The sequence below is a fragment of the Hyla sarda genome, chromosome 5 (assembly GCF_029499605.1).
Source record: "Hyla sarda isolate aHylSar1 chromosome 5, aHylSar1.hap1, whole genome shotgun sequence".
Taxonomy (NCBI): domain Eukaryota; kingdom Metazoa; phylum Chordata; class Amphibia; order Anura; family Hylidae; genus Hyla; species Hyla sarda.
The window spans coordinates 38,550,463-38,563,357 of NC_079193.1; positions in this window are offsets into that span (position 1 = coordinate 38,550,463).

A 12,895-nucleotide genomic window follows, 5' to 3' on the forward strand; every position below is an offset into this window, starting at 1 on the left:
TCAAGGGTTGGGGAATGGCGTTGAAGCCACGGTAGTCCAAGGAGAATTTCGGAAGTGCAATTGGAGAGGACCAAAAACTCAATTTTTTCGTGATGAGGTCCGATGCACATTAGGAGGGGTTCCGTGCGGTAACGCACGGCACAGTCCAATCTTTCATTGTTAACACAATTGATGTAGAGGGGTCTGGCGAGACTGGTCACTGGGATGTTGAACCTGTTGATGAGAGAGGCCAAAATAAAATTTCCTGCAGATCCGGAATCCAAGAAGGCCTTAGTAGAGAAGGAGAAGGTAGAGGCAGATATCCGCACAGGCACAGTAAGGCGTGGAGAAGCAGAGTTGACATCAAGAACTGTCTCACCTTTGTGCGGAGTCAGCGTACGTCTTTCCAGGCGGGGAGGATGGATAGGACAATCCTTCAGGAAGTGTTCGGTACCGGCACAGTACAGGCAAAGATTCTCCATGCGGCGTTGTGTCCTCTCTTGAGGTGTCAAGCGAGACCGGTCAACTTGCATAGCCTCCACGGCGGGAGGCACAGGAACGGATTGCAGAGGACCAGAGGAGAGAGGAGCCGGGGAGAAAAAACGCCTCGTGCGAACAAAGTCCATATCCTGGCGGAGCTCCTGACGCCTTTCGGAAAAACGCATGTCAATGCGAGTGGCAAGATGAATGAGTTCATGCAGGTTACCAGGAATTTCTCGTGCGGCCAGAACATCTTTGATGTTGCTGGATAGGCCTTTTTTAAAGGTCGCGCAGAGGGCCTCATTATTCCAGGATAATTCGGAAGCAAGAGTACGGAATTGGATGGCGTACTCGCCAACGGAAGAATTACCCTGGACCAGGTTCAGCAGGGCAGTCTCAGCAGAAGAGGCTCGGGCAGGTTCCTCAAAGACACTTCGAATTTCCGAGAAGAAGGAGTGTACAGAGGCAGTGACGGGGTCATTGCGGTCCCAGAGCGGTGTGGCCCATGACAGAGCTTTCCCAGACAGAAGGCTGACTACGAAAGCCACCTTAGACCTTTCAGTAGGAAACTGGTCCGACATCATCTCCAAGTGCAGGGAACATTGTGAAAGAAAGCCACGGCAAAACTTAGAGTCCCCATCAAATTTATCCGGCAAGGAAAGTCGTAGGCCGGAAGCGGCCACTCGCTGCGGAGGAGGTGCAGGAGCTGGCGGAGGAGATGATTGCTGAAGCTGTGGTAGTAGCTGCTGTAGCATCACGGTCAGTTGAGACAGCTGGTGGCCTTGTTGCGCTATCTGTTGCGACTGCTGGGCGACCACCGTGGTGAGGTCGGCGACAACTGGCAGTGGAACTTCAGCGGGATCCATGGCCGGATCTACTGTCGCGATTCGGCTGGCAGGAGGTGGATCCTCTGTACCAGAGAGGGATTGGCGTGGACCGTGCTAGTGGACCGGTTCTAAGCTGCTACTGGTTTTCACCAGAGCCCGCCGCAAAGCGGGATGGTCTTGCAGCGGCGGTAGCAACCAGGTCGTATCCACTAGCAACGGCTCAACCTCTCTGACTGCTGAAGATAGGCGCGGTACAAGGGAGTAGACAAGAGCAAGGTCGGACGTAGCAGAAGGTCGGGGCAGGCAGCAAGGATCGTAGTCAGGGGCAACGGCAGGAGGTCTGGAACACAGGCTAGGAACACACTGGGAAACGCTTTCACTGGCACGATGGCAACAAGATCCGGCAACGAGGGAAAGGGGAAGTGAGGTTATATAGGGAAGTGCACAGGTGAATAAACTAATTAAGCCAACTGCGCCAATCAGCGGCGCAGTGGCCCTTTAAATCGTAGAGACCCGGCGCGCGCGCGCCCTAGGGAGCGGGGCCGCGCGCGCCGGGACAGGACCGACGGAGAGCGAGTCAGGTACGGGAGCCGGGGTGCGCATCGCGAGCGGGCGCCACCCGCATTGCGAATCGCATCCCGGCTGGGAGAGGTATCGCAGCGCACCCGGTCAGCAGGTCTGACCGGGGCGCTGCGATTGCGAGGAAGTTGCGAGCGCTCCGGGGAGGAGCGGGGACCCGGAGCGCTCGGCGTAACAGCAGCATTGATTGATAAGTATAGTGGTTAAGTTGCAGTATTGACGGATAAGTATAGTGGTTAAGTTGTAGTATTGATGGATAAGTATAGTGATTAGGTTGTAGTATTGATTGATAAGTTTAGTGGTTAGGTTGTAGTATTGATGGATAAGTATAGTGATTAGGTTGCAGTATTGATGGATAAGTTTAGTGGTTAGTTTGCAGTAATGATGGGTAAGTATAGTGGTTAGGTTGTAGTATTGATGGATAAGTATAGTGGTTAGGTTGCAGTATTGATGGATAAGTATAGTGATTGGGTTGTAGTATTGATGGATAAGTATAGTGGTTAGCTTGTAGTTTTGATGGATAAGTATAGTGGTTAAGTTGTAGTATTGATGGATAAGTATAGTGATTAGGTTGCAGTATTGATGGATAAGTATAGTGATTAGGTTGCAGTATTGATGGATAAGTATAGTGGTTAGGTTGCAGTATTGATGGATAAGTATAGTGATTAGGTTGAAGTATTGATAGATAAGTATAGTGACTAGTTTGCAGTATTGATGGATAAGTATAGTGATTAGGTTGTAGTATTGATGGATAAGTATAGTGGTTAGGTTGCAGTATTGATGGATAAGTATAGTGATTAGGTTGCAGTGTTGATGGATAAGTATAGTGATTAGGTTGCAGTGTTGATGGATAAGTATAGTGATTAGGTTGCAGTATTGGTGAATAAGTATAGTGATTAGGTTGCAGTATTGATGGATAAGTATAGTGGTTAGGTTGCAGCATTGATGGATAAGTACAGTGATTGGGTTGCAGTATTGATGGATAAGTATATTGATTAGGTTGCAGTATTGATGGATAAGTATAGTGATTAGGTTGCAGTATTGATGGATAAGTATAGTGGTTAAGTTGCAGTATTGATGGATAAGTATAGTGGTTAAGTTGTAGTATTGATGGATAAGTATAGTGATTAGGTTGTAGTATTGATTGATAAGTTTAGTGGTTAGGTTGTAGTATTGATGGATAAGTATAGTGATTAGGTTGCAGTATTGATGGATAAGTATAGTGATTAGGTTGTAGTATTGATGGATAAGTATAGTGGTTAGGTTGCAGTATTGATGGATAAGTATAGTGATTGGGTTGTAGTATTGATGGATAAGTATAGTGGTTAGCTTGTAGTTTTGATGGATAAGTATAGTGGTTAAGTTGTAGTATTGATGGATAAGTATAGTGATTAGGTTGCAGTATTGATGGATAGGTATAGTGGTTAGGTCAGTGTTTCCCAACCTTTTTCGGGTAGGGGCACACCTCGGAAAAAAAAAAATCAGCAGGGCACCGCTACCTAAGTTGGCGATCAAAAAAAATAAAGAAAGGAAAAAACGGCAAAAAATGCAGTGCACTATATTTATCAGTGGATATGTAGTTTAAAGTGCTGCTTTATACAGAAACTCACAAATGACATCTTCTCTAATTTGCATCGTTGTCTTCTCTTCTCCATCTGGTCCGGGCCATCATCACGATTTCTTCCACACACAATTCTTCACCGTTATACCTGCAAAACAAACCTATTAGGCTCCGCACTCTTTTTTTACATAGGAGACAGAGTGGTGTAGAGAAGTGTACATGGGTGACAGAGGGGTGTAGAGGAGTGTACATGGGTGACAGAGGGGTGTAGAGAAGTATACATGGGTGACAGAGGGGTGTAGAGAAGTGTACATGGGTGAAAGATGGGTGTGGAGGAGTGTACATGGGTGACAGATGGATGTACATAGGTGACAGAGGGGTATAGATGAGTGTACATGGGTGACAGATGGATGTACGTGGGTGACAGAGGGGTATAGAAGAGTGTACATGGGTGACAGAGGGGTATAGAAGAGTGTACATGGGTGACAGAGGGGTGTACATGGGTGACAGAGTGGTGTAGAGGAGTGTACAGAGGGGTATAGGGTAGTCTACAAGGGTGACAGATGGGTGTAGATGAGTGAACATGGGTGACGGGGGCATAGGGGGTGACAGAGGGGTGGACAGGGGTGACAGAGGGGTGAATAGGGGGTGGACATGGGTGACAAGGATGTGGTCAGAGGGGTGGACAATGGAGGGTGAACATGGGTGACAGGGATGGACAGGGGTGAAAGAGGGTTGGATGGGGGGTGGACATGGATGACAGGAGGGTGGACATGGGAGATAGGGGGTCAGAGGGGTAGACAAGGGTGACAAGGGGTTAAAAGAGGGAAAGGAGTGACAAAGAGGGGTGGACTGGGGTGACAAAGGGACAGATGGGTGAACAGGAGGGTGGACATGGGTGACAGGGTAGACTATGGGGGTAGACGGGGGGTAAACATGAGTGACAGGGGAGTGGCCAAGGCGGACATGGAAGACAGGAGGGTGGACATGGGTGATGGGGGGGTGAACGTGGGTGACAGGGGGTGGACATGGGTGACAGGGGGGGGTGAACATGAGTGACAGGGGGGGTGGACATGGGTGACGGGGGGGTGGACATGGGTGACAGGGGGGGTTGACATGGGTGACAGAGGGTTGGATGGGGGGGTGGACATGGATGACAGGAGGGTGGACATGGGAGACAGGGAGTCAGAGGGGTGGACAAAGGGGTAAAAGAGGGACAGGAGTGACAGAGAGGGGTGGACTGGGGTGACAAAGGGACAGATGGGTGAACAGGAGGGTGGACATGGGTGACAGGGTAGACGGGGGTAAACATGAGTGACAGGGATGGAAAGGGGAGTGGACAAGGCAGACATGGATGACAGGAGGGTGGACATGGGTGAGAGAGGGGGTGGACATGGGTGACAGGAGGGTGGACATGAGTGACAGGGGGGTGGACATGGGTGACAGGGGGGTGGACATGGGTGACAGGGGGGTGGACATGGGTGACAGGGGGGTGGACATGGGTGACAGGGGGGTGGATATGGGTGACAGGGGGGAACATGGGTGACAGGAGGGTGAAAATGGGTGACAGGGGGGTGGACATGAGTGACAGGGGGGGTGGACATGAGTGACAGGGGGGTGGACATGGGTGGCAGGGGAGGTGGACATGCGTGAAAGGGGTGGACATGAGTGACGGGGGGTAGAGGGTGGACCTGGGTGACGGTGGGGGGGGAGGGTTGGACAGGGTTGAGAAGGGGTAACAGAGGGGTGGAAAGGGTACGGTACCTTAAGCAAGCCGGCCCGCGCAGCTTGCAGCCCCCCACTATATAAAGGGGCAGCCATTACAATTCACTCTTCTCCTCTTAGCTCTTACCACCTGCTACCTGACTGAGCACAGCAACCACCAGAGATCTCAGTGCAAGTGATCAGCATCTGGAAGACCCCAAAAGCTACAGTCATTCCAGTAAGTCTCAAGTCTATGTCTGCTGTCACTGAAACTAATCAAGTCCTGTATATAGTCAAGTCAAGTCCAATCTCAAGTCAAGTTAATTATAAGTATATTGGTCCAGCAAGCTGCGAGGTCCTTCTGGGTCGTGGCCACCACTCTGGGAAATCTGGCCTTGGCTGTAAAGATAATTCCATCTGTCTTATACTAAGTAAAGCCTCCGTTTGACCATAACTGGTTGTGGACTCTCATTTCACTACTAGCAACTGGGATAGCGAAGAAACCGGGCGTGTGGTTTTCCAGAACCCTAAAACCTCACTGGCGTCATGAACACTAGGGGTTAACAACATCTTGCCCCCAGGGTTAATACCATCTGATCCCACCACTCACACCGCTACACCCGTGGTCAATAATCAAAGGGGAGGGGGAATATTCAGGACATTACTCCACCCTTGGGAATCCCCCATACAAGGTGATGGTGAAAAGTGTGTATATCCCTGCATCAAAGGCTGTTCTGTGGGCTGCGGATCTCCTTGGGCATCTCTGCTGCTCTTGTGTTGGGTCCACTGTTACATGTTACTGTTTGTCATGTTTCAAGCACTTTATAATATTCACTGTGGACATGGGAGACAGGGAGTCAGAGGAGTGGACAAAGGGGTAAAAGAGGGACAGGAGTGACAGAGAGGGGTGGACTGGGGTGACAAAGGGACAGATGGGTGAACAGGAGGGTGGACATGGGTGACAGGGTAGACGGGGGGTAAACATGAGTGACAGGGATGGACAGGGGAGTGGAAAAGGCCGACATGGATGACAGGAGGGTGGACATGGGTGAGAGAGGGGGTGGCCATGGGTGACGGGGATGATAGGAGGGTGGACATGAGTGAACGAGGGGGTGGACATGGGTGACGGGGGGGTGGACATGGGTGACGAGGGGGTGGACATGGGTGACAGGGGGGTGGACATGGGTGACGGGGGGGTGGACATGGGTGACAGGAGGGTGAAAATGGGTGACATGGGGGTGGAAATGGGTGACGGGGGGCTGGACATGAGTGACGGGGGGGTGGACATGAGTGACAGGGGGGGTGGACATAAGTGACAGGGGGGGTGGACATGGGTGACAGGAGGGGTGGACATGGGTGACAGGGGGGGGGTGGACATGCGTGACAGGGGGGTGGACATGAGTGACGGGGGGGTAGAGGGTGGACCTGGGTGACGGTGGGGGGGGGGGTTGGACAGGGCTGAGAAGGGGTAACAGAGGGGTGGAAAGGGTACGGTACCTTAAGCAAGCCGGCCCGCGCAGCTTGCAGTTCCACGGCAGGCACGGGTGTCCGGCGCAGATGCTGCTCATTCCGCCCCAGGGCACCATTTTCGGCTCACTGCGCCGCAAGGGAGAGGGGGACGCAGTGCACACGCAGGCTTCCCCTCCCCCCTGTGCTGTCAGTCATAAGCGTGCAGGCTGGGGCGGGACATTTAAAAAAAAAATCACGACAAAATCCCGCGGCACAATGGGCAGTGCCGAACGGCACCCCCGTGTGACGCGGCACCGCGGTTGGGAATCACTGGGTTAGGTTGTAGTACTGATTGATAAGTTTAGTGGTTAGGTTGTAGTATTGATGGGTAAGTATAGTGTTAGGTTGCAGTAATGATGGGTAAGTATAGTGGTTAGGTTTCAGTATTGATGGATAAGTATAGTGGTTAGGTTGCAGTATTGATGGATAAGTATAGTGGTTAGGTTGTAGTATTGATGGATAAGTATAGTGATTAGGTTGCAGTATTGATGGATAAACATAGTGGTTAGGTTGAAGTGTTGATGGATAAGTATAGTGATTAGGATGAAGTATTGATGGATAAGTATAGTGAATAGGTTGCAGTATTGATGGGTAAGTATAGTGTTAGGTTGCAGTATTGATGGGTAAGTATAGTGTTAGGTTGCAGTAATGATGGGTAAGTATAGTGGTTAGGTTTCAGTATTGATGGATAAGTATAGTGGTTAGGTTGCAGTATTGATGGATAAGTATAGTGGTTAGGTTGTAGTATTGATGGATAAGTATAGTGATTAGGTTGCAGTATTGATGGATAAACATAGTGGTTAGGTTGAAGTGTTGATGGATAAGTATAGTGATTAGGATGAAGTATTGATGGATAAGTATAGTGAATAGGTTGCAGTATTGATGGATAAGTATAGTGATTAGCTTGCAGTATTGATGGATAAGTATAGTGGTTAGGTTGCAGTGTTGATGGATAAGTATAGTGATTAGGTTGCAGTGTTGATGGATAAGTATAGTGATTAGGTTGCAGTATTGATGGATAAGTATAGTGATTAGGTTGCAGTATTGATGGGTAAGTATAGTGTTAGGTTGCAGTAATGATGGGTAAGTATAGTGGTTAGGTTGCAGTATTGATGGATAAGTATAGTGGTTAGGTTGCAGTATTGATGGATAAGCATAGTGGTTAGGTTGTAGTATTGATGGATAAGTATAGTGATTAGGTTGCAGTATTGATGGATAAACATAGTGGTTAGGTTGAAGTGTTGATGGATAAGTATAGTGATTAGGTTGCAGTATTGATGGATAAGTATAGTGATTAGGTTGCAGTATTGATGGATAAGTATAGTGGTTAGGTTGCAGCATTGATGGATAAGTATAGTGATTAGGTTGCAGTAATGATGGATAAGTATAGTGGTTAGGTTGCAGTATTGATGGATGAGTATAGTGGTTAGGTTGTAGTATTGATGGATAAGTATAGTGGTTAGGTTGCAGTATTGATGGGTAAGTATAGTGGTTAGGTTGCAGTATTGATGGATAAGAATAGTGATTAGGTTGTAGTATTGATGGATAAGTATAGTGATTTGGTTGTAGTATTGATGGATAAGTATAGTGAATGGGTTGCAGTATTGATGGATAAGTATAGTGATTAGGTTGCAGTATTGATGGATAAATATAGTGATTAGGTTGCAGTATTGATGGGTAAGTATAGTGGTTAGGTTGCAGTAATGATGGATAAGTATAGTGGTTAGGTTGCAGTATTGATGGATAAGTATAGTGATTAGGTTGCAGTATTGATGGATAAGTATAGTGGTTAGGTTGCAGTATTGATGGATAAGTATAGTGATTAGGTTGTAGTATTGATGGATAAGTATAGTGATTAGGTTGTAGTATTGATGGATAAGTATAGTGATTAGGTTGCAGTATTGATGGATAAGTATAGTGAATAGGTTGCAGTATTGATGGATAAGTATAGTGATTAGGTTGCAGTATTGATGGATAAGTATAGTGGTTAGGTTGCAGTAATGATGGATAAGTATAGTGGTTAGGTTGCAGTATTGATGGATAAGTATAGTGGTTAGGTTGCAGTATTGATGGATAAGTATAGTGGTTAGGTTGCAGTATTGATGGATAAGTATAGTTGTTAAGTTGCAGTATTGATGAATAAGTATAGTGATTAGGTTGCAGTATTGATGGATAAGTATAGTGGTTAGGTTGCAGTATTGATGAATAAGTATAGTGATTAGGTTGCAGTATTGATGGATAAGTATAGTGGTTAAATTGCAGTATTGATGAATAAGTACAGTGGTTAGGTTGTAGTAGTGATGGATAAGTATAGTGGTTAGGTTGCAGTATTGATGAATAAGTATAGTGGTTAGGTTGCAGTATTGATGCATAAGTATAGTGGTTAAATTGCAGTATTGATGGATAAGTATAGTGGTTAGGTTGCAGTATTGATGGATAAGTATAGTGGTTAGGTTGTAGTATTGATGGATAAGTATAGTGATTAGGTTGCAGTATTGATGGATAAGTATAGTGATGAGGTTGCAGTATTGATGGATAAGTATAGTGATGAGGTTGTAGTATTGATGGATAAGTATAGTGATTAGGTTGCAGTATTGATGGATAAGTATAGTGATTAGGTTGCAGTATTGATGGATAAGTATAGTGATGAGGTTGCAGTATTGATGGATAAGTATAGTGATGAGGTTGCAGTATTGATGGATAAGTATAGTGGTTAGGTTGCAGCATTGATGGGTAAGTATAGTGATCAGGTTACAGCATTGATGGATAAGTATAGTGATTAGGTTGCAGTATTGATGGATAAGTATAGTGATTAGGTTGTAGTATTGATGGATAAGTATAGTGGTTAAGTTGCAGTATTGATGGATAAGTATAGTGGTTATGTTGCAGTATTGATGGATAAGTATAGTGGTTAGGTTGCAGTATTGATGGATAAGTATAGTGGTTAGGTTGCAGTATTGATGGATAAGTATAGTGGTTAAGTTGTAGTATTGATGGATAAGTATAGTGATTAGGTTGCAGTATTGATGGATAAGTATAGTGATTAGGTTGCAGTATTGATGGATAAGTATAGTGGTTATGTTGCAGTATTGATGGATAAGTATAGTGGTTAAGTTGTAGTATTGATAGATAAGTATAGCGATTAGGTTGCAGTATTGATGGATAAGTATAGTGATTAGGTTGCAGTATTGATGGATAAGTATAGTGGTTATGTTGCAGTATTGATGGATAAGTATAGTGGTTAGGTTGCAGTATTGATTGATAAGTATAGTGATGAGGTTGTAGTATTGATGGATAAGTATAGTGATGAGGTTGTAGTATTAATGGATAAGTATAGTGATTATGTTGCAGTATTGTTGGATAAGTATAGTGATGAGGTTGCAGTATTGATAGATAAGTATAGTGATTAGGTTGAAGTATTAATGGATAAGTATAGTGATTAGGTTGCAGTATTGATGGATAAGTATAGTGATGAGGTTGCAGTATTGATAGATAAGTATAGTGATGAGGTTGTAGTATTAATGGATAAGTATAGTGATTAGGTTGAAGTATTGATGGATAAGTATAGTGATGAGGTTGCAGTATTGATAGATAAGTATAGTGATTAGGTTGTAGTATTGATGGATAAGTATAGTGATTAGGTTGAAGTATTGATGGATAAGTATAGTGATTAGGTTGAAGTATTAATGGATAAGTATAGTGATTAGGTTGAAGTATTGATGGATAAGTATAGTGATGAGGTTGCAGTATTGATGGATAAGTATAGTGATGAGGTTGCAGTATTGATGGGTAAGTATAGTGGTTGGGTTGTATTATTGATGGATAAGTATAGTGATGAGGTTGTAGTATTAATGGATAAGTATAGTGATTAGGTTGAAGTATTGATGGATAAGTATAGTGATTAGGTTGAAGTATTAATGGATAAGTATAGTGATTAGGTTGAAGTATTGATGGATAAGTATAGTGGTTAGGTTGCAGTATTGATGGATAAGTATAGTGGTTAGGTTGTAGTATTGATGGATAAGTATAGTGATTAGGTTGCAGTATTGATGGATAAACATAGTGGTTAGGTTGAAGTGTTGATGGATAAGTATAGTGATTAGGATGAAGTATTGATGGATAAGTATAGTGAATAGGTTGCAGTATTGATGGATAAGTATAGTGATTAGGTTGCAGTATTGATGGATAAGTATAGTGGTTAGGTTGCAGTATTGATGGATAAGTATAGTGATTAGGTTGCAGTATTGATGGGTAAGTATAGTGATTAGGTTGCAGTATTGATGGGTAAGTATAGTGTTAGGTTGCAGTAATGATGGGTAAGTATAGTGGTTAGGTTGCAGTATTGATGGATAAGCATAGTGGTTAGGTTGTAGTATTGATGGATAAGTATAGTGATTAGGTTGCAGTATTGATGGATAAACATAGTGGTTAGGTTGAAGTGTTGATGGATAAGTATAGTGATTAGGTTGAAGTATTGATGGATAAGTATAGTGAATAGGTTGCAGTATTGATGGATAAGTATAGTGATTAGGTTGCAGTATTGATGGATAAGTATAGTGGTTAGGTTGCAGCATTGATGGATAAGTATAGTGATTAGGTTGCAGTAATGATGGATAAGTATAGTGGTTAGGTTGCAGTATTGATGGATGAGTATAGTGGTTAGGTTGTAGTATTGATGGATAAGTATAGTGGTTAGGTTGCAGTATTGATGGGTAAGTATAGTGGTTAGGTTGCAGTATTGATGGATAAGAATAGTGATTAGGTTGTAGTATTGATGGATAAGTATAGTGATTTGGTTGTAGTATTGATGGATAAGTATAGTGAATAGGTTGCAGTATTGATGGATAAGTATAGTGATTAGGTTGCAGTATTGATGGATAAATATAGTGATTAGGTTGCAGTATTGATGGGTAAGTATAGTGGTTAGGTTGCAGTAATGATGGATAAGTATAGTGGTTAGGTTGCAGTATTGATGGATAAGTATAGTGATTAGGTTGCAGTATTGATGGATAAGTATAGTGGTTAGGTTGCAGTATTGATGGATAAGTATAGTGATTAGGTTGTAGTATTGATGGATAAGTATAGTGATTAGGTTGTAGTATTGATGGATAAGTATAGTGATTAGGTTGCAGTATTGATGGATAAGTATAGTGAATAGGTTGCAGTATTGATGGATAAGTATAGTGATTAGGTTGCAGTATTGATGGATAAGTATAGTGGTTAGGTTGCAGCATTGATGGATAAGTATAGTGATTTGGTTGTAGTATTGATGGATAAGTATAGTGAATGGGTTGCAGTATTGATGGATAAGTATAGTGATTAGGTTGCAGTATTGATGGATAAATATAGTGATTAGGTTGCAGTATTGATGGGTAAGTATAGTGGTTAGGTTGCAGTAATGATGGATAAGTATAGTGGTTAGGTTGCAGTATTGATGGATAAGTATAGTGATTAGGTTGCAGTATTGATGGATAAGTATAGTGGTTAGGTTGCAGTATTGATGGATAAGTATAGTGATTAGGTTGTAGTATTGATGGATAAGTATAGTGATTAGGTTGTAGTATTGATGGATAAGTATAGTGATTAGGTTGCAGTATTGATGGATAAGTATAGTGAATAGGTTGCAGTATTGATGGATAAGTATAGTGATTAGGTTGCAGTATTGATGGATAAGTATAGTGGTTAGGTTGCAGTAATGATGGATAAGTATAGTGGTTAGGTTGCAGTATTGATGGATAAGTATAGTGGTTAGGTTGCAGTATTGATGGATAAGTATAGTGGTTAGGTTGCAGTATTGATGGATAAGTATAGTAGTTAAGTTGCAGTATTGATGAATAAGTATAGTGATTAGGTTGCAGTATTGATGGATAAGTATAGTGGTTAGGTTGCAGTATTGATGAATAAGTATAGTGATTAGGTTGCAGTATTGATGGATAAGTATAGTGGTTAAATTGCAGTATTGATGAATAAGTACAGTGGTTAGGTTGTAGTAGTGATGGATAAGTATAGTGGTTAGGTTGCAGTATTGATGAATAAGTATAGTGGTTAGGTTGCAGTATTGATGCATAAGTATAGTGGTTAAATTGCAGTATTGATGGATAAGTATAGTGGTTAGGTTGCAGTATTGATGGATAAGTATAGTGATGAGGTTGCAGTATTGATGGATAAGTATAGTGATGAGGTTGTAGTATTGATGGATAAGTATAGTGATTAGGTTGCAGTATTGATGGATAAGTATAGTGATTAGGTTGCAGTA